The 24,522-nt window shown below is 41.2% G+C and overlaps 1 long non-coding RNA gene across 1 annotated transcript; it reads left to right on the top strand.

Annotated features, from left to right (window-relative positions):
* Positions 1-23,744: 23,744 nt before the first annotated feature.
* On the top strand, positions 23,745-24,314 carry LOC120914485. The gene is made up of 2 exons (XR_005743690.1): positions 23,745-24,019; positions 24,103-24,314. It is a non-coding gene; the product is annotated as an uncharacterized LOC120914485 (long non-coding RNA).
* Positions 24,315-24,522: the final 208 nt, after the last annotated feature.

The following is a 24,522-nucleotide window of genomic DNA, read 5'->3' as shown; positions in this document are numbered from 1 at the left end:
GCCCTGGCCCTGGCCCTGGCAAGGCTGAGGACACAGGGCATAACAGTAACAGCCTATCTGGACGATCTGTTGCTCATAGATCAGTCCGCTGCACGCTTGGGCCACAATGTGCACATCACAGTGGAGTATTTAGAGTACCTAGGCTGGGTCCTCAATCTGGAAAAATCCTCCTTACAGCCTCAGGAAGGGCTTGAATCATAGACACATTCCAATGCAAGGTATACCCCAATTTTTTATCAAATATGAAAGATGATGTTATGCAGAGTAAATAAATACCTAACATGTTACACTTTAAAATTGTGCACGTTTGTGAAATGGCGAAAAACTACAATACTTAAAAATCTCCATAGGCACCACTTTATTTATTTTTACAGGTTACAGGGCAGATTCACGTACAATTGCATGGGCGCAGCGTATGTGAGATACGCTGCGCTGCTGTAACTTACTTTTCAAAGCTTTTGTAGTGTATCTTTCGCAGCGTAATGGCACGTAATTCAAATCGGCGAGTAGGGGGCGTGTTTCATATAAATGAAGCGCGTCCCCGCACCGAACGAACTGCGCATGCGCCGTCCCTAAATTTGACGCCGCGCATTGTGCTAAATGACGTTGCAAGGACGTCATTGTTTTGACGTGGACGTAAATTACATCCAGCCCCATTCACGGACGACTTACGCAAACAAGAAAAAATATTTTGAAATTCGACGCGGGAACGACGGCCATACTTAACATTGCGTACGCCACCAAATAGCAGCTTTAACTATATGCCGAAAAAAGCCGTACGGAAACAACGTAAAAGAATGCGACGGCCACTCGTACGTTCGTGGATCGTCGGAAATAGCTAATTTGCATACTCGACGCGGATTACGAGGGGAACGCCACCCAGCGGACGCCGAAGAATTGCATCTACGATCCGAAGGCGTACAAAGACGTACGCCTGTCGGATCTAACCCAGATGCTGTCGTATATTGTTTTGAAGATTCAAAACAAAGATACGACGCGGGAAATTTGACAGTACGCCGGCGTATCAGTAGATACGCCGGCATACTTCCTTTGTGGATCTGCCCCTACCTGTTTAGAGGAGGCCTAGCATTAGAATTATTGCTCTCACTCTAATGATCATGTCGATACCTAAGGTGTGGTGCGAACACTGTTTACATATGCGTGCACAACGTACTTATGCGTTCGCTTCTGCGTGCAAGCACGAAGGTATGGGGGTGCTTTAATTTTTTATTTTTTTTTTCAATTTCTTTATTTTTCAAAATAAATTTTCCTCTTCATTTGTACAAAACATGGGAAATAGCAATCATCTTAACAAATATAAGTAAATAGATCCAAATACATTCCAAAGAATTTAGCATAATACAATCTCTCTATTCACTCCTCTCAAAAGAGGAAGAGAAGAAAGAAAGAAAAGGAAAAAGAAACAAAACAAGAAGGAAACAAACAATCACATTCCTACAATTGGGGTCTTTCCATCTCCCTTATTTAGTTCCCATCCTCCCACTCGCCGAGTTGAAGGCATGGCCAATTGATTCCCAAAATTAATCCATAAACAAAGGGGGTGGAGGGCACTGTAAGGGATAGCATTTGATAAACAAACAAAAATTTCAAATTCCCTAATATTTGGGCATGGGGGGACGCTATCCCATGCCCTCCCTTCTATTTTTTTATTTTAACCCACTCCCAGTGCTCTCTCCCCCCATGGTACTTATAGTTCCTTCTCGTTCCTTATTAAAATATACATTCACAAATTTCCCCACCCCACCCCCATCTAATTCCAAAATTAATCAAAATAATAATAATAATAAAAAAAAAAAAAGAGGGAAAAAGAAAGGAAAAAAAAAGAAGTTGTATCTCTCCCTCTCTCCCCCCCCACGTACCCTACTCCTCCCCCATCAATCCTCCTCCATCCTCAGACTGAATCCAATCATCCATGGTGTCCAAATCTTCCTATAAACCTCTCCCTGTTTCCTACTTGCCCATATCAGATCCTCCAATCTATTTACTTCTTCCACCTTCCTAATCCACATACTCAAAGTAGGGGGTTGTGTTTGTTTCCATTTAAGCGGTATGCAAGTGTGATGGGCTGGGGTATCACATGAAAGACAAAACAGGCACCCCATAGCCTACATTCATTTATTTTTATTGTTTATTTTTGATATCCTGCTATTCTATAAAACAACCAGTAGATGGCAGAGAGGGTACCCGAACAGAGTCTATATAAGGCCACATGCACCATGTGACTAAGTGAAACTCATTTTAGTCATAAAGAAGCATGGTCATATATTTTCCTGTTCGTGTATTTTTGTAGGTATGTACTTTAAACCCTTCTCATTCTTACTAAACTGTACTAGAAAGATTCCTAAACATCTAGAGCAGTTGCAGGAGAAAGTTTTAGTAGATTTTGTGCAATAGTTTGGCTGTAATTAGACTTTCAAAGCAGCATGTGTTGAGAGCAGTGAAAATAGCGAAAAACCCTAGGACTATTGTATTGGTCGGAGTAACTGTTTATTGCAAGCACTAGACTGTTATATATGGGTATATTTCAACCTGATTTATGCAAAGTTATATATATTAGAAGCACATGTTAAAATTATATTATTAGCCACATGGACAGGTTATACACTGCTTGTACATTTATGCAAGATGCGCCATCTAGTGGTCAAAAGAGAGAATTGCTTCAGGATTTATATTTATAAGCAATGCAGTGTAATTCTCATTATGACACAGCTAAAGTGTGCCATAGAGATAAAGATAAGTGTCGATAACACGAAATAAAAGGAAAATGTATGTTTATTAAAATATAATGGTATTCATTGTTGCAGCTATGTTTTAAAGTATTTCAGTCCAATCTGTACTGTTGTTATGTTAACGATTATAAACATGTAACTATAAAAAACTGTATGTATTGTCATGTAAAAGTGAAACTCATTTTAGTCATAAAGAAGCATGGTCATATATTTTCCTGTTCGTGTATTTTTGTAGTACCCGCCAAGATGATCACATCACATCAGTACGTCTACAATCATCGGTTCCCTTAATCTATATTTTGGGACCGGTAACATTTTGGGGGCTCGTCCGGGATTCGTTGTGTTACCAGTGAGAGGGAAACGCGAGACGAGTGTGAGTTGACTGCAGAGCTACAAGGAGAGTCGCGAGTGTCGTCTGCCGTGTGAGTGCAAGTTGTCAGAGTGCAACAGAGATGGCGTCCCCTCGTCGTGCGCTGATGTGGGACATCCGGAAACAAATTCATCTGCTGAGTAAAGAACAGCTGTATAGCCTCGCTATTACGCTGGATGATGAAAGAGACGTGGACGTTCCATCAGTGACTGGTGCAAGCGAAATGGAATTCGTTGAATTTATTGTAGACTACATGAGAAGTGATCAGCTGGCGAAGTTAGAAGATCAAGGCATGTCTTACCTGCTCATCATCCAAGACAAGATTGATGAACTAAAACTCAATAAGGAAAGTACACCAACTGTGAACATTGCAACCACTGCTAAAGAAATGAGTAGTGGGACTGCAAGGACTGAACAGGGATCGGAGGTGGTGAGATTAACTGATGTTGTTGCTTTATTGCCACGTAGGGAATTCAAAATGCATGGTGGTGTAATTTCAGATCATGGTTCGGACATGAGTTACAGTAGCGTGTACCGTCAGATTGAGGAGGGTCTAAGTGAAAAATTCCCTGAATCTGAAATTATACGCACAGTGTTGAGGATAATCAAACCTGGTCATTTTAAAGATATGTTGACTGACAAAGAGGATCTTACTGTTGTTGAATTGAAAAAGTTTTTGAAGTCACATATGAGAGAACGAAGTGGTACTGAGTTATTTCAGGAACTTAGCAATGCTACACAGCAAGAAAAAGAGACAGCACAACAATTTGTTTACAGGCTAGCAGGGTTAAAACTAAAAATTCTGTCTACATCACAACATGATAGGCTAGAGTTTAACTATGACAAAAAAACTAGTGCAAGGCGTATTCCTTCATACACTGTATCAGGGACTAAACGAGAAAAATTCTAATGTCAGACGAGATATCAAGCCTTACGTGTCTGATTTGACAGTAACTGACGACTTTGTCATAGAGCAGGTCACCAGATCAGTTGATGAAGAAACAGAAAGGCAGAGACGCTTAAACAGTGCACCTAAACATAAACATCTTACTGTTCATTCGTCACAGACACCAGGGAATAGTGAAAAAGAAACAGTGCAAAAGAGAGTTGAGGGAGATGCTAGAGCAAATCACACTGCACTAATGCAACTAACAACACAGGTTTCGGCTCTCACGAAGAACCTGGAGAAGATGATGAAGCAAACTCCTGTTGTTGAAAACCGAATGACTAAGCCACTAACCAATGTTCAAGTTCCAGATACAGCTCACTGCAAGCCCAGGTGTGATGATTGCATCAATCGAGAGAGTCAGAACTGCTACCATTGTTTCTACTGTGGTTGGACAGGACACAGAGCAGTTGATTGCTTGAAGAAAAGAAGGCAGTCGGGAAACTACAGACGGTCACTGGGAAAGGGACAACCAGTGACCACCTCAAATAATCTGTCCCATGCTAAGATAAATAGGGTATTCACCCACCAGTCAACTAGAACACCCCCAAAAGAGAATGGATGCTCCAAACAACGCGTAGCACAATTAATTGGAGGAAAATGCCTATTGTCTTGTCGGATGAATGGGGTTCCGGTTGACATGTTGATGGACACAGGAGCTCAGGTCAGCATTGTCGGGAAGGCATGGTTAGAAAAGTTTCTATCCGGTGTCTCTATTAGACACATACAAGATTTACTTTGTGACGACAACTTATCCATTACAGCTGCAAATGGTTCTATCATTCCATTCATTGGATGGATTGAAGTCCTCCTGGAATTCGAAAGTAGTGGACATGGAAACTCAGCCATCCATGTGCCAATACTGGTGAGCGACTGCTGTAACGACAATCCACTTCTTGGATTTAATGTTATCGAAGAATTGATTAGAGAAAACCGTGACCGATCAAACAGCACCCAAAACCTGACTATCTTGCTAAGTGAAGCCATGAAAGTAAGACAGAGTGTAGCGAATAACATTGTCAATGCTGTCAGTCAAGCAACTGACCCAGGAGAAATATCCGATAGTCGTGTGGTCAAAGTGGGGAAGAAAGGACTCCAGATCAAAGGAGGCGAGCTTGGTGAAGTCAAATGCAGAATTAGAGCATGGCCGAAAGGAGGAATCATGCCATTTGAACCACTTCCAGAATATCCAGTTGAAGAAGGACTTGAACTATTTCCTTCAGTGGTAGATGTACCAAACGGTTTCTCTAAACTAGTGAAGATACCCATACTGAACTGTGCTGAACATGATATCTACCTTCCACCCAGAACAGTATTGGGTACCATTTCTCCAGCAGCTGAGATTCTACCGTTTTCTCCAAATAAAGACGATGAAAAGGGAATTGACCAGAAGAAAAGAATGTTACATGTAAACCAGTTGAATAAAGTGAACGCTGAAAATCAGCTACCCACTAACGAATTTGTTAAGTGGCACCCACCTGTCAATTTGGATAATCTCTCAGAAGAAGAACAGGAGATAGCGAGACAAATGTTATATGACGAATCAGATGTCTTTGCTCGAGATGAGGGAGACATAGGAAGCATTCCAAACCTGAAACTGAAGATAAATCTGAAAGATGAAACTCCTGTCCAGAAACGCTACAATTCAATACCGAAACCCCTATATCAGGAAGTGAAAGAATATGTCCAAAACCTTCTTGACCAAGGTTGGGTAACGAAATCTTCTTCCGCATACTCATCACCAGTTGTCTGTGTTCGGAAGAAGGACAGGAGCCTACGACTATGTGTGGACTTTAGGGAGTTAAACCGGAAGACTATTCCAGATAGACATCCACTACCTAGAATACAAGATCTGCTGGATAGCTTAGGAGGATTTATATGGTTCTCAATCCTGGACCAGGGTAGTGCGTATCATCAAGGCTTTGTGCATGAAGACTCCAGACACCTGACAGCTTTCAGCACCCCCTGGGGACTCCTGGAGTGGAATCGTATTCCATTCGGATTAACTAATGCCCCAGCAGCTTTTCAGAGATGCATGGAGAATGTACTAGAGGGCATCAGAGACAAATGTTGTTCTCCATACCTGGATGACGTACTTTGCTACTCCAAAACTTTTCAGGAGCATGTCGATGATCTTAGGCAAGTGCTTAGTCGAATGCGCGAGCATGGTATCAAACTTAGACCGAAGAAGTGTGAACTCTTTAAACGACAGATTCGATACCTTGGGCGAATGGTGTCAGAAGAAGGCATAAAAATTTACCCAAATGATCTTGAAGCGGTATTGCAGTTGAAAAGGAAAGAACCAAAAACAGTTGGAGAAGTCAGAACTTTGTTAGGATTCCTGAGCTACTACAGGTCCTTCATTCAAGATTTCTCTCGACTTGCTAAACCACTGTATGAACTTTTGCAGAACACTGAGAAAGAATCTGCTATATCCATCACCAAAAACCGTCGCGGGGAAGCGACAAAGAGAGTCGGGAATAAAACACAAGTGCCATCTAAAACACCAATCCAATGGACACCCAAACATCAAGCTGTGGTAGTCAGATTGGTGGACATGCTAACCAATCCACCAATACTAGCATACCCTGATTTTGACTTACCCTTCATCTTACACACTGATGCTTCCAATGAAGGCCTAGGTGCTGTACTGTACCAACGACAAGGAGAACACCTTCGTGTTATTGGATTTGGCTCCAGAACATTGACCCCAGCGGAACGCAATTACCATCTCCACTCTGGTAAACTTGAGTTTTTAGCTCTCAAGTGGGCAATCTGTGACAAATTCAGAGATTACCTGTATTACGCTCCAACATTCACAGTCTATACAGACAACAACCCATTGACATATGTCTTAAGTACCGCCAAACTGAATGCTGTGGGTCATCGCTGGGTTGGTGAGCTGGCCGATTTCCACTTCGATATCAAGTACAGGCCAGGTAAACAGAATGCTGACGCGGATACACTGTCACGATTTCCGGTGGAACTCACTGAGAATCTGAGTGAGTACACAGAGCTTGTACCATTCGAGGTTGTGTCAGCTATGTGGCAAGGGAGCAAAGCGGTCAATGAAGAAGAGGCACCATGGGTGGCCTCATTGACTCTTCACTCAGAAAGTGATGTGGCAGAAGAATTGCTGAAAGGACGGACAATCTGCCCAATGACTCAGGAGAATATCAGAGCATTACAAGAAGACGATACCAACATTAGAGAAGTGGTCTGGCTTAAGGAGAACAATTGGACTCCAAACCACAAAGAAAAGGAGAGTATGACCAGTAAAACAAGACGTTTGATACACGAATGGAACAAACTCATAGTGGAGGAAGGAATCCTATATCGACACTCTGGAACCCGAAAACAGCTAGTTCTACCAGAAAAGCTAAAACCATTGGTCTTAAGAAGCCTTCACGATGACATGGGTCACATTGGCACTGACAAGGTAATCCACCTAGCACGTGAACGGTTTTACTGGCCATTTATGCAAAGAGACATTGATGAATATGTGCTGAAGACGTGTAACTGCATCAAACAAAAGCGTCCAAATATCCCAGAAAGAGCACCTATGGGTGGGATTACTACCAGTTCACCCTTGGAGCTAGTATCCATTGATTACCTCCACTTGGAGAGAAGCAAAGGAGGATATGAGTATATACTCGTAATGGTAGACCATTTCACACGCTTTGCGCAAGCGTATCCAACTAAGAACAAATCTGGAAAAACGGCAGCAGAAAAGATCTTTCAAGATTTCATACCACGTTTTGGATATCCAGAGAAACTCCACCATGATCAAGGAAGAGAATTTGAAAACAACTTGTTTCAGACATTGCAACGATTGGCAGGGATTTCTCATTCAAGAACTACCCCATACCATCCACAGGGTAACCCAGTGGAGAGACTGAACCGTACTTTGTTACAGATGCTTCGTACCTTAGAGGAAGAGAAAAAGACAGATTGGAAAGAACATCTTCCACACATGGTTCATGCATACAATTTAACCAGGCATGAAGCCACTGGATACTCGCCATTCTTTCTATTGTATGGGAGATCTCCTCGTTTGCCGATTGACCTAATGCTCAATCTAAATTTGGAAAAAGAATCAGAAAGTCAACCAACATTTACTCAGAAATGGGCATCCAGAATGCAAGAAGCTTACAAGATCGCATCCGAGAATAGCCAAAAATCATCTGACAAAGGGAAGAAGTACTATGACAAGAAGATAAAAGGAGCACCTCTCCAACCGGGTGATCGGGTCTTAGTACGAAATCTCTCTGAAAGAGGAGGTCCTGGTAAACTTCGTTCATACTGGGAAGAATCAGTACACAAAGTGGTAGAAAGAATCAAAGATGGGCCTGTGTACAAAATTCAGCCTGAAAGTGGTAAAAAGACTATTCGAGTGCTGCACAGAAATCTGTTACTACCAGTAAATGACCTACCCATTGAAAGACACATTCCAAGAGTACCGATGAACAAAAGACAATCAAGTAACAGGAAAGAGACTAGCATGGATCTGAACCAGGAGAAGGAAGGTTCCGATGATGAAAGATGGTATTATTCTTATGTACCGGAGACTACAGAAAGTCATGATCACGTTGTGCCTCAACAAAACTCTCAAAACGTACAGAAACCGCCATTAAGAATTTCTGCTCCAGAGTTCTATCCTACAACTACCACACCCAATCTTGAACAAGAACAAAATGATGGAACAGTAGTTGGTGACCAAGTTTGGGCTTCAGACATGGTGGAACTAGACACTGCAGAATTACACCCATTAAGTCAAGACTTGTCTGTGAGCCAAGATATGCTAATAGGGAATGATGTTGATGGAGAAGACTCAACTCCTGTAAGAAGATCTACCAGGCAAACTAAGTCTAAAGAGATCTTTACATATGATACACTAGGTCAGCCAACCTACAGACCAAGTCAGGTTCACACCGTACAAACTCCTACAATGCTAGCTACTCCCATGACATACCAGGTAGTTAACATAGCTCCGTGGTGGCAGCAAGTACCTATTTGGGTTTCTTAAATCACTCAATAGAGTTCAGAGTACAATTTAGTGTAATGTCAGGAGCCATTAACTAAAGGAGGGGAGAGTGTGATGGGCTGGGGTATCACATGAAAGACAAAACAGGCACCCCATAGCCTACATTCATTTATTTTTATTGTTTATTTTTGATATCCTGCTATTCTATAAAACAACCAGTAGATGGCAGAGAGGGTACCCGAACAGAGTCTATATAAGGCCACATGCACCATGTGACTAAGTGAAACTCATTTTAGTCATAAAGAAGCATGGTCATATATTTTCCTGTTCGTGTATTTTTGTAGGTATGTACTTTAAACCCTTCTCATTCTTACTAAACTGTACTAGAAAGATTCCTAAACATCTAGAGCAGTTGCAGGAGAAAGTTTTAGTAGATTTTGTGCAATAGTTTGGCTGTAATTAGACTTTCAAAGCAGCATGTGTTGAGAGCAGTGAAAATAGCGAAAAACCCTAGGACTATTGTATTGGTCGGAGTAACTGTTTATTGCAAGCACTAGACTGTTATATATGGGTATATTTCAACCTGATTTATGCAAAGTTATATATATTAGAAGCACATGTTAAAATTATATTATTAGCCACATGGACAGGTTATACACTGCTTGTACATTTATGCAAGATGCGCCATCTAGTGGTCAAAAGAGAGAATTGCTTCAGGATTTATATTTATAAGCAATGCAGTGTAATTCTCATTATGACACAGCTAAAGTGTGCCATAGAGATAAAGATAAGTGTCGATAACACGAAATAAAAGGAAAATGTATGTTTATTAAAATATAATGGTATTCATTGTTGCAGCTATGTTTTAAAGTATTTCAGTCCAATCTGTACTGTTGTTATGTTAACGATTATAAACATGTAACTATAAAAAACTGTATGTATTGTCATGTAAAAGTGAAACTCATTTTAGTCATAAAGAAGCATGGTCATATATTTTCCTGTTCGTGTATTTTTGTAGTACCCGCCAAGATGATCACATCACATCAGTACGTCTACAATCATCGGTTCCCTTAATCTATATTTTGGGACCGGTAACACATGCTTTAGCAGCATTCAACAGGTGATACAGTAATGGGTTCCCTTTTATTCCCCAGGAAATGTCTGACAGATGCAGCAGGAAGAAAGCTGGGTCCTCTGGTATAGTCTTTTTGCTAAATTTTTGTATAATCTTCCGGACCCCTACCCAAAACCCCCTAATTTTAGAGCATCTCCATAAAATATGCACCATCGTAACTTTTTCTGCCTTACATCTCCAGCATTCGTCTTTTATGTTTGGGTAGTATCTATGTAGCTTATCTGGAGTCCTGTACCATTGTGCAATTATTTTGTAGTTGCATTCCTGCATTTTGGTACAGGTAGCTGTCTTAAATATAGCTTTTATCATTTTAGTTTTTTGTTTTTCCTCAAAAATCCTACCCAAGTCTGATTCCCATTTCTGGAAAAAAGGCAACTGGGAGTTTCCTGATGGACTACTCAATATTGCATACATTTTAGATATTGTATGTATACTTGGTTCTTCTTCCATACATTGTTTCTCAAATTGTGACATTTCCCGATCCCGGTACCATGGTATCACTTGGGAATTTAAGAAATGTGCTTTAATTTTTTATCCTTATTTGTATTATTTATTTATTATTTTTTACACTGTCCCTTTTTTTTATTTTTTTCCTATTACAAGAAATGTAAACAGCCCTTGTAATAGAAATAAGGATGACAGGTCCTCTTTATGGAGATATCAGAGGTCAAAAAGATCTTTAAAAAAAAAAAAAAAAATGTTGATCTTTTGCTTTAACCACTTCAGCCCCGGACCATTTTGCCTGTCAATGACCGGGCCACTTTTTGCGATTCAGCACTGTGTCGCTTTAACTGACAAGTGATCACCTCTGCGGTTTTTATTTTTTGCACTATAAACAAAAATAGAGCGACAGTTGTGAAAAAAAATGAATATTTTTTACTATTTGCTGTAATACATATCCCCCAAAAATATATCAAAAACTATTTTTTCCTCAGTTTAGGCTGATACGTATTCTTCTACATATTTTTCGTAAAAAAATTGCAATGAGCGTTTATTGATTGGTTTGCGCAAAAGTTATAGCGTCTACAGAATAGGGGATAGTTTTATGGCATTTTTATTAATATTTTATTTTTTACTAGTAATGGTGGCGATCTGTGATTTTGATCGGTACTGCGACCTTATGGTGGACACTTCGGAGACTTTTGACACATTTTTGGCATTTCTATAGCGATCAGTGCTATAGAAATGCATTGATTACTGTAAAAATCTCACTGGCGGGAAAGGGGTTAACACTAGGGGGCGAGGAAGGGGTTTATATGTTCCCTAGGTGTGTTCTAACTGAAGGGGGGTGGGACTGACCTATTCCCCACTACCATCCAAAAACGGCATGCCCTCAAACCACTCCTCACAGTCCTTTCACAACAGGACATTAAGTACCGCTGGGCCTTCCCCTTTGAAATTCACTTTCCAGGGTAAATCTTACTCCTTCTCCAGCCTACCAGAATGTGAGAAACTCTTCCTATACCTCAAGCTGATTTCCCAGGAAGCACCCATGGATTTCTCCACAGCATCGGTGGGATACACAAAGCGACCCTCTCCAGCGACCCCAGTCTCCCCCTTATATAACACAGGGAAGACCAAAAAATCCAAGTATGGCAGACCCCCATAATATGTTTTTTTCAAGCCTCTCCACATTTCGCCCTCACTAGGGCACCCCATGCTGGGACCACAGTCCCCTCTGTTGCTGGAGCTCCTCACCGATAATCCTGAATGGTTGACTCTTACATGTTTTCTCCCCAAAGTTATCCTTTCTATATTCTGTTTATCTAAGGCCGGGTACAGACGAGCAAACATGTACGATGAAACCGGTCCGTCGGACCGTTTTCACCGTTCATGTCTGCCCGGGGATTTCGGTATGGTGGCTGTACTCACCATCATACAGAAATCCGCGCGTAAACAATACGCGGGGTGTGTCCGCGCCGTCGCCGCGACGATGACGCGGCGACGTGGGCGGCCCTGCCAGTTCAATGCTTCCACGCATGCGTCGAAGTCATTCGACGCATGCGAGGGATGGCGGGCGCTCGGCCATGTACGGTAGGTCTGTACAGACGACCGGACATGTCCGAGCGGGCAGGATTTCAGCGGGCTGTTTTAAAACAAGTCCAGAAATATTTGCCCGCTGGAAAAAGGCCCGGCGGGCAAATGTTTGCTGGAATCCTGCCCGCTCTGGGGCTACACACAACCGAACATGTCTGCTGACACTGGTCCGCGGACCAGTTTCAGCAGACATGTTCGGTCGTGTGTACGGCCCATAAGGCTCCTGCTACATAGCCACCTACAGGTCATGAAGGAGATGTTCTTCAAAGGCTGGTATATCATTCTCCAGAGGCCCTTTCGACCTTGGTTCACCCCCTTTTTTTTGCTTTCCTTTTTTTTGTGGCATCAACGCTGGCTGACCCGGCCCCCTTCTTGAAGGACTTCCATGTCCCTCTTGAACTATCCCAGACGAACTTGGAAACTGCAGTCCACCCTGGTCCAGACTCCCTCGGGGGGATTGACACCGGGGACCTCACATGGAACTATCCCTACTATTCCAGAAGGTTCTCCTCTCCCCCAGTGTTGGCGAAGGAGGGAGACAGGAGGAGGCCTCTGTGGTGAGCCCTCCAAATGGCTCTCCCAATTTTTGGTCTTTAGTTTAGTTTTAACATTTCTAATGTTCGTTCTATTTGTTAATTAAAGCTCTGTAAGTTTGACTTCAAGGTTCACATAGATGCAAGGGTTAGGGGTGATGCTCTTGCGCCTCCAACCATCCCATAGAAGCGTATTTTTTCCTTCTGTGGAATGGGTCATCATAACTGATGCCTACTGGTTGACATCTGGCAGGAGTTTTTCTTGCCATTCTTGGAAGACGCTGTTTTATGTCTTATTTGTTCCATTTCCTTTCCCCCTTCCTAACCTTTTTTCTTTCTCAAGCCAATTAGCGCGATCACTACTGCTCTGAACTCCGGACCTGGAAGGCGACCTGCCCCGCACGCTTCCCTGGCCCTCTCATGAGAAAACACCAAAGGGTAAGTGACGGTCGCTTCAGTAGCTTTCCACTCCTCTTTCCCAATGACTAATCTGAACCGAACTGGGATGGATCTCAGGGTTGCCACACACAATGCTCAGGGGCTGAACTCCCCCAGGTAGCGGAGAATAGCACTTGACAACTACCGCTCCCCGAAAATTGATACTGTAAACCCTTGGATTGCAAGCATAATTTGTTCCAGAAACATGCTTGTAATCCAAAGTACTTGTATATAAAAGCGAATATCCCCATAAGAAATAATGGAAACTCAAATGATTTGTTCCACAACCATTTATTCATAGGTCTTTAAGTTTATAATCCATATAAAAGATTATAGCAATGTGATAGGTTGGGTAACCATAAAATGTCCATCCACAAATGGAAGCCTCCACGAGGAGATTAGAAGCAAAATCTAGCAGGAGCTACAGAGTATAAAAGAGAAGAGGGGCACCTCTAAGTGTAGCAATATTTTGCAGAATGTTGTACCTTCATTAAATGTAACCATACTGCTACACTTAGAGGTGCCTTTCTTCTGTTTTATTGTGACATGACGCTACTTGTATATCAAGACATCGCTTGTATAACAAGTACAAATTTATTTAAAAATTTTGCTTGCCTTGCAAAACGCTCTCAAACCAAGTTACTCTCAAACCAAGGTTTTACTGTATAGTTTTGCTTCAAGAGACGAAAAAAAAAAGTTTACCCACATCTCAGACTTCAGGGACCCAGAGGGCATGTATATCCTTGTCAAGGGATCTAACAAAGGCATCATATATTCTATAATCTCTTATAATGCCCCCAATAAAGGTCAAACTAAATTCTTCCAAGCTCTCTTAAAAACCCTGCTCCCCATTGTAGAGGGCAAGGTCATCTTTTTGTGGCTTGACTCAAATGTAACCTTTAACCAGGGGCTTGACAAGTTAAAATCCCCTAAGTCCCAGCTAACACGACCCACCAAGGTGAGCCTGAACGTAGCCAGATCCCTCCACACCCATGGGCTGGTCGACACTTGGAGGGAATTGAACCCCTCAAAAAGAGATTACACACACTACTCCTCCCCCGGACAAAACTATGCCAGAATAGACCATATCCTCATGCCCCCAGCCTTATCCCGTCAGACAAACCTGATTTATTTTTATGAAGAGATAAGTAAAACCTTGGACAGAGGCGTAGCGGTGGATACTTGGATTTTGCAAAAGCGTTCGATACAGTTCCGCACACACGGCTCATGTGTAAGGTAAAGTCTACAGGCTTGGAAAGGCATGGAGGAACTCAGCTATGAGGAAAGATTGGGGGAATTGAATTTATTCTCTCTTGAGAAGAGGAGAATAAGGGGGGATATGATCAACATGTACAAATATATAAGGGGTCTAGATAGTGAACTTGGTGTTAAGTTATTCACTTTACGGTCAACATAAAAGACAAGGGGGCACTCTTTACGTCTAGAGGAAAAAAGATTTCATCTCCAAATACGGTAAGGTTTCTTTACAGTAAGAGCTGTGAAAATGTGGAACAGACTTCCTCCAGAGGTGGTTCTGGCCAGCTCAGTAGATTGCTTTAACCACTTTACCACCGGGCTAATTTTGGCACTTCTCTCCTTCATGTAAAAATCACAATTTGTTTGCTAGAAAATTAATCAGAACCCCCAAACATTATATATATTTTTTTTATCAGACACCCTAGGGAATAAAATGGCGGTCATTGCAACTTTTTTTCTCGCATGGTATTTGCGCAATAATTTTTCAAACGCCTTTTTTTGGGAAAAAAACGGTTTCATGAATTAAAAAATAACAAAACAGTAAAGTTAGCCCAATTTTTTTGTATAATGTGAAAGATTATGTTACGCCGAGTAAATAGATACCTAACATGTCACGCTTTAAAATTGCGCACATTCATGGAATGGCGCCAAATTTCGGTACTTAAAAATCACCATAGGTGATGCTTTAACATTTTTTACAGGTTACTGTTTTTGAGTCTCAGAGTAGGTCTAGTGCTAGAATTGTTGCACACGCTCTAACGCACGCAACGATACCTCACATGTGGGGTTCGAACGGCGTTTACATATGTGGACGGGACCTGCATGCGTGTTCGCTTCTGCACGCAAGATAACGGGGACAGGGGCGTTTTGAAAAAAAAAAATGTATTTTATTTTTATTTTACTTAATTTTTTTTATTTTTACACTTGTTTTACATTTTTTTTGATCACTTTTATTCCCTTGTAATAGGAATTAGTGTGACAGGTCCTCTTTATGGAGAGATGTGGGGTCAATAAGACCCCACATCTCTCCTCCAGGCTTACAAGCATGAAATCAGTGAAAAAAAATCACAGATCACATGCCGACAGCCGCGATTGCGGCTTTGTTTATTTCCGGGTGACGTTGCGCCCGGTCCTCCGACGGTCATAGAGATGACTGTGACCATCTGGTCTGGTCACCAGTCATCGCTTTGATCGTTCTTATGGTGCAGAGAATCGGCGGCTGAAGACGGCGATATCTGAATGATGCCTGTAGCTGCAGGTAGGGCCGCTGATAGGGGGGGACCACCAGTCCTCCTGTAGGGGGCCCAGGCACACAGGGGGGCCCAAACAGCAGGAAGAATTAGTGTGGTTTGGTGGAGGGGCAGTTACAGAAGGATGTCCTGTGCCCTGATGCCCTCTGCAGCAGCTGAAAGCCAGTTTTTTCCCCTCCTCCCGACTTTCAGCTGCTGCAGGTAGAAACACAGACACAGGACATCATTCCTGTAATTTCTTCTCTGACACTGATCACTGACTCCCCTCCCTGTTCTCCCTGCTTCGGATCCCCACCCCCTGTGTTCACCCCTGTCACTGAATTTTTTATTTTTTTTATGTAAAACACAAATAAAAAAGGGCTAATTCACACAGGTTCTCTGTTATGGTTGTATCCGCTAATAATGATTTTAGCATATTTTTTGTGTGAAAATATGGTCTTGATATATTGGGGGGCCCTGCCAGGTAGACTGTACTGGGCCCCGTGATTTCTAACAGCAGCCCTGGCTGCAGTCATCATTCAGATATCACTGCTCAAAGTGGAGGACGTCCCAGGGACGTCCTCGGTGGTAAAGAGGATACTTTCCTAAATGTACATAATATAACTGAGCACTAACATTTATAGGTAAAGTTGATCCAGGGAAACTCTGATTGCCTCTCGGGGGATCAGGAAGGAAAATGCCCGTGTTGCAGTGCTGCAGAATCGCTTTGCAGGCGCTTTGGCAGCGCTGCCCATTCATTTCAAACCACCCCAAAGATGCTGCCTGCAGGACTTTTCAGAACGTCCCGCAAGCGAACCGCCCGAGTGTGAAATCAATTGAGCTTTCACACTGGGGTGGGATGGGAAGCGTTTTTTAGGTGCTTTACAGGTGCTATTTTTAGCGCTAAAATGCCCGAAAAACGTATTCAGTGTGAAAGGGGTCTAATAGTATAAAGATTTTCTAAGTCCTGCACATGGAAGTAAAAAATGCTGAGTTTTTTACTGATCTGAAATGAGATGCACTGTTGTATATGACACATTGCACACAGCTTAGTAAGCATCAGTGGCGGCTGGTGCTCATTTTTGGGGGGGGCAGCAAACAAACCACCCGCTTCCTGATTGACCGGGAGGAGAATCAGAAAGGCAATAGGGAATATTAATTTGTTTTTGTCACACAACTGGGTGGGCTCAGGTCGCAGTGCTCTGCGTCCGGAGCCCACCCTTTTTGAAGCCAATTAAAGTCTCAGGCTCTAATCATGTTCTTAAAAAAAATGTAATCCGTGTAGATTAGGGGCCCGGTGCATAGATTCGGGGGCGGCACCCCTGCTCCCCTTATGTACTGGGTGGGAATATTGGCATCAATGGACACAGAACAGAAATGGGAAATTTTCAAAGTGACTGTATGTAAATTCATCACAAAGTATGTTCCCATGAGCCAATAAGTTTAAAAGTCAAAAAATACAACCTATGTGGCTCACGGCCAAAGTTAAAATGGCTATAAATAATAATAAAAAGAGATTTAAAAAATATTAAAATGAAGGAACGCTATCATGGTTTAAATGTTTCAAAGAATATAACAGAATATGTAAAAAGGAAATCAAGGCTGCAAAAATTCTAAATGGACGACAGATTGCAAAAGATAGTAGGACAAACCCACAAAAAATCTTCAAATATATTAATAGTAAAAAGTTCAGGTCTGAGCATGTAGGCCCTTTACAAAATAATCTTGAGTGGGTGACAAAGAGAAGGCAAATCTATTAAATACTTATACTTTCTTCAGTTCTGTGTATACAAAGGAGCATGGGGGAGCTCTGTCCATAATGGGGGTGGTATTGACACACAAATGATCCACAATGGCTCAAAGTAACTATAGACCTGTTAGTTTAACGTCTATAGTCGGGACTCGGGAAGGTACTGGAGAGTTTAATAAATGACCACATAGAGTTCTTGTTGGAAAAAAATATTTTAACCACTTCAGCCCCGAGTCTGTTTTTCAGACTCTGTGTTTACATGTTTTTGCTAGAAAATTACCCCCAAAAATTATTTATATATTTTCTAACACACTAGAGCAGTGGTCTCAAAGTACCGGCCTTTTTTTGTGAGCTGGTGCTATCTGGTGGTGAGCCGTTGGTATTACAAGTTATTACCACCAGATGTGAGCTGGCGCCATCTGGTGGTGGCCGTTGGTATTACAAGTTAAACAGCAATTCTAATGTCATTTTACACTATTTTCACTGCCATCTTCTTCCCTCGAATTAGAACCCCCAAACATTATATATATTTTGTATCCTAACACCCTAGAGAATAAAATGGCGATCGTTGCAATACTTTCTGTTACGCCGTATTTGCGCAGCGGTCTTACAAGCGCACTTTTTTGGGAAAAAATTACACTTTTTTGTAATTAAAAAATAAGACAACAGTAAAGTTATCCCCATTTTTTTTAATATTATGAAAGATAATGTTACGCCGAGTAAATTCATACCCAACATGTCACGCTTCAAAATTGCGTCCGCTTGTGGAATGCCGACAAACTTTTTTACCCTTTAAAATCTTCATAGGTGACGTTTAAAAAAATCTACAGGTTGCATGTTTTAAGTTACAGAGGAGGTCTAGTGCTAGAATTATTGCTCTCGCTCTACCAATCGCAGCGATACCTCACATGTGTGGTTTGAACACCGTTTACATATGCGGGCGCTGCTCGCGTATGTGTTCGATTCTGCGCGCAAGCCCGTCGGGACGGGGTGCGTTTTCTGGCTCCTAAATTTTTTAGCTGGGTCCTAGATTCCAAGCAAATTTGTCAAACCCTGCCTTACACCAGTGCTGGTGGTAATAATGCGCTCGCTGACACCAGTGCTGGGGGTTAATAATGTGTTCGCTGACACCAGTACTGTTGTTTTTGAAGTTTGAAAGTTTGCATGCGGCCCCCCATGGCATATGAAAACTTGTCTTGTGGCCCTCAGGTAATTTGAGTTTGAGACCCCTGCACTAGAGAATAAAATGGCGGTCATTGCAATACTTTTTGTCACATCGCGGTCTTACAAGCGCACTTTTTTGGGGAAAAAATCATTTTTTTTTTAACCACTTAAGGACCCCTCACTGTATATATACGTCATTTTTTTAAAGATCGATATCTCAGTAACGGCAGCAGCTGCTGCCACAACCAAGATATCCATCTTTTCAGTGAGCGGTCTTTTAAACGATAACGGTGGTCTCCTTGGGTGCTTTTCCTACTCCTGCTCGGCTGGGATACGAGTGAGGGCAAGATGGCCCCCGCCCATGCTTCTTAAAGCAATATTTTCTTGTTGTCATTTTTTCAAATGACAAATTTTTATTTTTTTTGCATTTTTGTCTAAATATGAGATCTGAGGTCTTTTTGACCCCAGATCTCATATTTAAAAGGACCTGTCATGCTTTTTTCTATTACAAGGGATGTTTACATTCCTTGTAATAGGAATAATAGGAATAAAAGTGATCCATTTTTTTTGTGTGTGTAAAAATTAATAAAATAAATAAAAATAAATAAGAAAACGAAAACATTTTTTTTTTAAAGCGCCCTGTCCCGACGAGCTCGCACGCAGAAGCAAACGCATACGTGAGTAGCGCCCGCATATGAAAATGGTGACAAGTGAGGTATCACCGCGATTGTTAGAGCGAGAGCAATAATTCTAGCCCTAGACCTCCTCTGTAGCTCAAAAGATGCAACCTATAAAAAAATGTAAACGTCACCTATGGAGATTTTTAAGGGTAAATGTTTGACGCCATTCCACGAGTAGGCGCAATTTTGAAGCGTGACATGTTGGGTATCATTTTACTCGGCGTAACATTATCTTTCACAATATATAAAAAAATTGGGCTAACTTTACTGTTGTCTTATTTTTTAGCTCAAAAAAGTGCACTTGTAAGACCGCTGCGCAAATACGGTGTGACAAAAAGAATTACAATGACCGCCATTTTATTCTCTAGGGTGTTAGAAAAAAATATATATAATGTTTGGGGGTTTTAAGTAATTTTCTAGCAAAAAAAATGTTTTAATCTTGTAAACGCCAAATCTGAAAAACAGGCAAGGTCCTTAAGTGGTTAACTGGCATAGGGTCCCCCTCAAAATCCATACTAGACCCTTCAGGTGGATTTTAAAGGAAACCCCATGCCAAAATAATGGCTCCCCCCCCCAGTCCATTACCAGGCCCTTCAGGTCTGGTATAGATATTAAGGGGAATCCTGCGCCAATTTTTTTTTTTAACTGGCGTGGGGTTCCCCCCAAAAATCCATACCAGACCCTTATCCGAGCACTCAACCTGGCAGGCCACAGGAAATGAGGAGGGACGAGAGAGTGCCCCCCCTTCCTGAACCGTACCAGGCCACATGCCCTCAACATGGGGAGGATGTCCCACAACCCTTGCCAGGTCCCCAAACACTTTTTATGACAATACCATGCATATAAGCCTTTAAAATTAGCACTTTTGATTTTTCATGTTAGTGTCCCGTAGACTTTAACGTGGTTCCACGGCTTTCGAATTTTCCCCGAACTCAGCAAATTGTTCAGTGTTCGCCAGAACACCCGAACAACCAAAGTTCGACCCGAACTTATGCTAGGGGCAAACCGTTCGCACCATCACCAGTAAATATCCCTTGTAATAGAGAAAAAGCATGACAGGTCCTCTTAAATATGAGATCTGGGGTCAAAAAGAACTCAGATCTCATATTTAGACTAAAATGCAATAAAAAATAAATAATAACCAGGGGTGGTTCTGGCAAGCTCAGTAGCTTGCTTTAAAAAAGGCCTGGATTCTTTCTTAAATGTACACAATATAACTGGTTACTAACATTTATAGGTAAAGTTGATTCAGGGAAAATCCAATTGCTTCTCAGGGGATCAGGAAGGAATTTTTTTCCCCTGCTGTAGAAAATTGGATCATGCTTTGCTAGGGTTTTTCACCTTCCTCTGGATCAACTGTGGGTATAGGCAGTGTTAATTTTGTCGACTAAAACATTTTAGTCAACTAAATGAATACTATTTTAGTCGACTAAATTATGACAAAAACTAAAACAATTGAGACGACTAAAACTAAAATGCCATTTTAGTTAAAAGACTAAAATGGGACTAAAACAAAAATGCCATTGGGTAGAAGACTAATGCCTTGTACACACGACTGGTTTTCACAATGAGAAACCTGCCATTTTTTATATTGGTTGTGAAAACCGGTCGTGTGTATGCTCCCTAGCAGTTTTCTTGACGAAAAAAAATTAAACCAGCGCTCTTTTTTCTCGTCGTGTTTCCCATCAGTCTTTTTCTCGTTGCGAAAAAACGGTCATGTGTATGCTTTTCCGAGGGGAAAAAAACACGCATGCTCAGAATCAAGTATGAGACGGGAGCACTTGTTCTGGTAAAACTAGCATTCATTATGGAGATATCACATTCATCACGCTGTAACGGACTGAGAGGCGCGAAAACTGAAACGCGAGAATCGTCTCTCACCAAACTTTTAAGACGAGGATCAGCAAAAGCAGCCCAAAGGGTAGCGCCATTTGAAAGGAACTTCCGCTTTATGTGTTGTACGTCACCGTGCTTTGGTCAGATGTTTTTTTTGCATGAACGTGTGTATGCAAGTCAGGCTGGAGAGGAATCACGTCAGGAAAAACGACGGCTTTTTGCACATCAGGAAAAACAATGGTGTGTACGCGGCATTAGACTAAAACTAAATTGAAATTTGACTTCAAAATGAACACTGGTCTGTAGTGTATGTTCATACATCAATAACATAAATAATAACATATCTGATTTTTCACTCCAGCAGTATATACAGTAATGAGTTTGGAAATTGTAGAGAAATGTTAACTAATGCATTACAATTTAATTACACCAATTTAATCTTAGACAACTAAAATTCGTTTTAGTCGACAAAAATGTACTGGAGATTTAGTTGACTAAATATGACTAAAATTAAAACAATTGCAGAAGACTAAAATGGGACTTAAACTAAAATGCCATTTTAGTCCTAAGACTAAAACTAAATCGAAATTTGCTGCCAAAATTAACACTGGTTATAGGTTTGTGTTTATGGGATTGTATTTTTTTATTAATTGGTTGAACTTGATGGACTTGTGCCTTTTTTTAACCTGACTTACTAGGTAACTGGTAAAGATCAGTAATACAGCATTGAGTACAGAGCAGGAAATACAGCAAAAAATCTGAAGTTTTAAGTTTTTCATTTGAGTGCAGTAATTTACTTGCGTGTTTACTCATTTTGGCCCTCTGCACATGGGCGTCATAAGTATAAATGAGAACATTACAATACTCGCAACAAAGAATTATATTTGTCTATAAGCTTACACATCTTTACTCACCTATACTCGTTTATACTCAACATTATTCAGATCTTTACACACATTTTTTGGCCCCTTGCACATGGGCGTCACAAGTTCCTGAGTAAACATCAGTAAATTATAATACCTGTGTGCAAGGGGCCCAATAGATGGATTAGTTATAATGCTATCCTAATAAAGCCCTGATTGTAAATTTAGGATATCAATAATTAAGCATATTTTCATAGGCAATAAGATCATTTCATTAATCTGTTCTAACTGATTGTAAAACAAGCTAAATCTTTAAATGCCCTCCAAAAAAGTTATGTGTTAACTAAGTTACTCCAATTACATTAGCCCAGTTGTCTCTTGGTCAGCTTAAACATAGAAAGAGTTAAATTCTTCCAGTGATATCTTTAAAGGATGCTCAGCTGCATGCCCAATGTAACACATTCCCACAGTTCCCAGCCCCAAGGACCTTCATGTAATACATTCAGGTCAAACTGAAACACAGCATGGTGTCAACATAATCCACTATTTGCCTTGGTACAAAAATGCCTTGGTCATCTGAACTGTAAACATTGCTTAATACCGCAGTCATGAATTGCCATTGATCATTTATCATGTTTCAGGGGACAGCTGTACAATTCATTATCCACTCTGCGGTCATCTGTCTTCAGTGTAGTTTACTGCAACTGATTCAATGCTCAGACTCACAAACACATTTGGCACCAGTGACTAGTAATTGCGAGACCGATGATGTAACATGTATTTACTTTGTTTAAACATTCTCATAAAATAGATCAAATAATATTTATATACCAATTTTTTTCATTTGTATTTTGTAAAATAAGTGAAAATGCTTATTAAAAAATGTAGTGCCAGGTCTAAACTTCATTGTCTTGAACCCTAGTTGGACTGGCAGGTAATTTGCTAAGTACATTCAAGGCACAATAAAACAAGTGTTTCAAATGGGTTTGTGTTTATTATAAAGCACCCACAATCCCAAATAAATAAGCCTGTTCCCTCCCATCATTCTGTAGAGAATGGCCTTTGCTTCCTGTGTGAAAGCAGTGTTCACTCTGTAAGAGCCGGTTCACACTGGGGCGACTCGTCAAGCGGCCTGACGAGTCGCGTCCCATTCTATACAATAGAACCGTTCTAATAGGAGCGACGCAAGTCGCTCCGACTTAGAAAAAGGTTCTTGTAAGACTTCGGGGGCGGCTCGGGGCGATTTGCATTGACTTTTTGCTAATCACCTCTGAAGTCGTCTTCAGGACGACTTGCAGAGTCGCCCCCGAAGTTGTGCCGCCGCAGTGTGAACCGACTCTATAGGTCTGATATATACCCTGTTGCATAAGGTTCCTCTCAGGCTGTTGCTGCTTTTTTCTGAAAAAGTCAACTAAGACTTTGAATTTATTTTGTTTTGTTGCCCCTGGAATGTATTTCAGCTGAAATTTGAACTGAAACTGAAAGTTTAGTGGGGTTTCAAGGTATCTGATGTTTTGTTTTCCCACCCTGCTTCTAGGCATATAATTACAATTAGAAGAAAAGAGGTTTAACCTTAAACTACTTAGATGGTTCTTTACTGTAAGAGCAGCAAGGATGTGGAATTCCCTTCCACAGGTGGTGGTCTCAGCGGGGAGCATCGATAGTTTAAAAAAACTATTAGATAAGCACCTGAACGACCACAACATACAGGGATATACAATGTAATACTAACATATAATCACACACATCCCTCTCTTTTTTATACACATGCCTTACCCACAGATAATCCTACACTTTAGCACAATATGCTATGATTTAATATTTCTAATTCTCTTCAATTACACAGGGCTAACCCATTGGGGGCACTCTGCAGGCACCGGCTCCCCTGATCCTCGGAGGGCGTCCACTGTGCGGCTCCTTGCAACCCCCCTGGGGTCTGTTTTGGTTTCCCTCTCTCCCCCATGGGGTTGTGGGTGGCGCTCCCTTCGGATTTTCTAACGGCTCTGCACATCTCTGGTTATTACAAAACCCACTTCATTCGTTAACGGTAAACCTTATTCTTGGGTCAATTTATGTGATTTATATTTATACTTTTTTGATCGCAAATTTATGTTATGTATATTTTTGTAGAATCAACCATCCCCCTGAAGAGACCACTTAGAGGTCGAAACGCGTCGGGGAACGCACATCACACAGCATAAAGCAATGTTGTATACATTTGTCCAATATTGTGGAATATGTATTGTATCACCAGATCCGTAAAGGGTTTTCTTTCAATTTGTTATTGCATTTAAAATGTATGTTATTGACAACCATAAAATAAACCATGCTTTATTATATTACATTTGTTACACTTTTATACCTTTGCTGTCCAAAGCCCCGTGGGGTAAATTTCTTTTTCTACATAATCACACACATAGGTTAGACTTCATGGACTTGTGTCTTTTTTCAACCTCTTCTATGTAACTATGTAACATCATGAACATTACATTTTGATAATGATGTCGAGCTTCTACAGTGTTCCTGAGAACAAAGAAAACTCTATTCCTA

Source organism: Rana temporaria, chromosome 9, assembly GCF_905171775.1.
Source record: "Rana temporaria chromosome 9, aRanTem1.1, whole genome shotgun sequence".
In the NCBI taxonomy this organism is placed as follows: Eukaryota; Metazoa; Chordata; class Amphibia; order Anura; family Ranidae; genus Rana; species Rana temporaria.
This window is presented reverse-complemented; position numbering and strand designations above follow the sequence as displayed.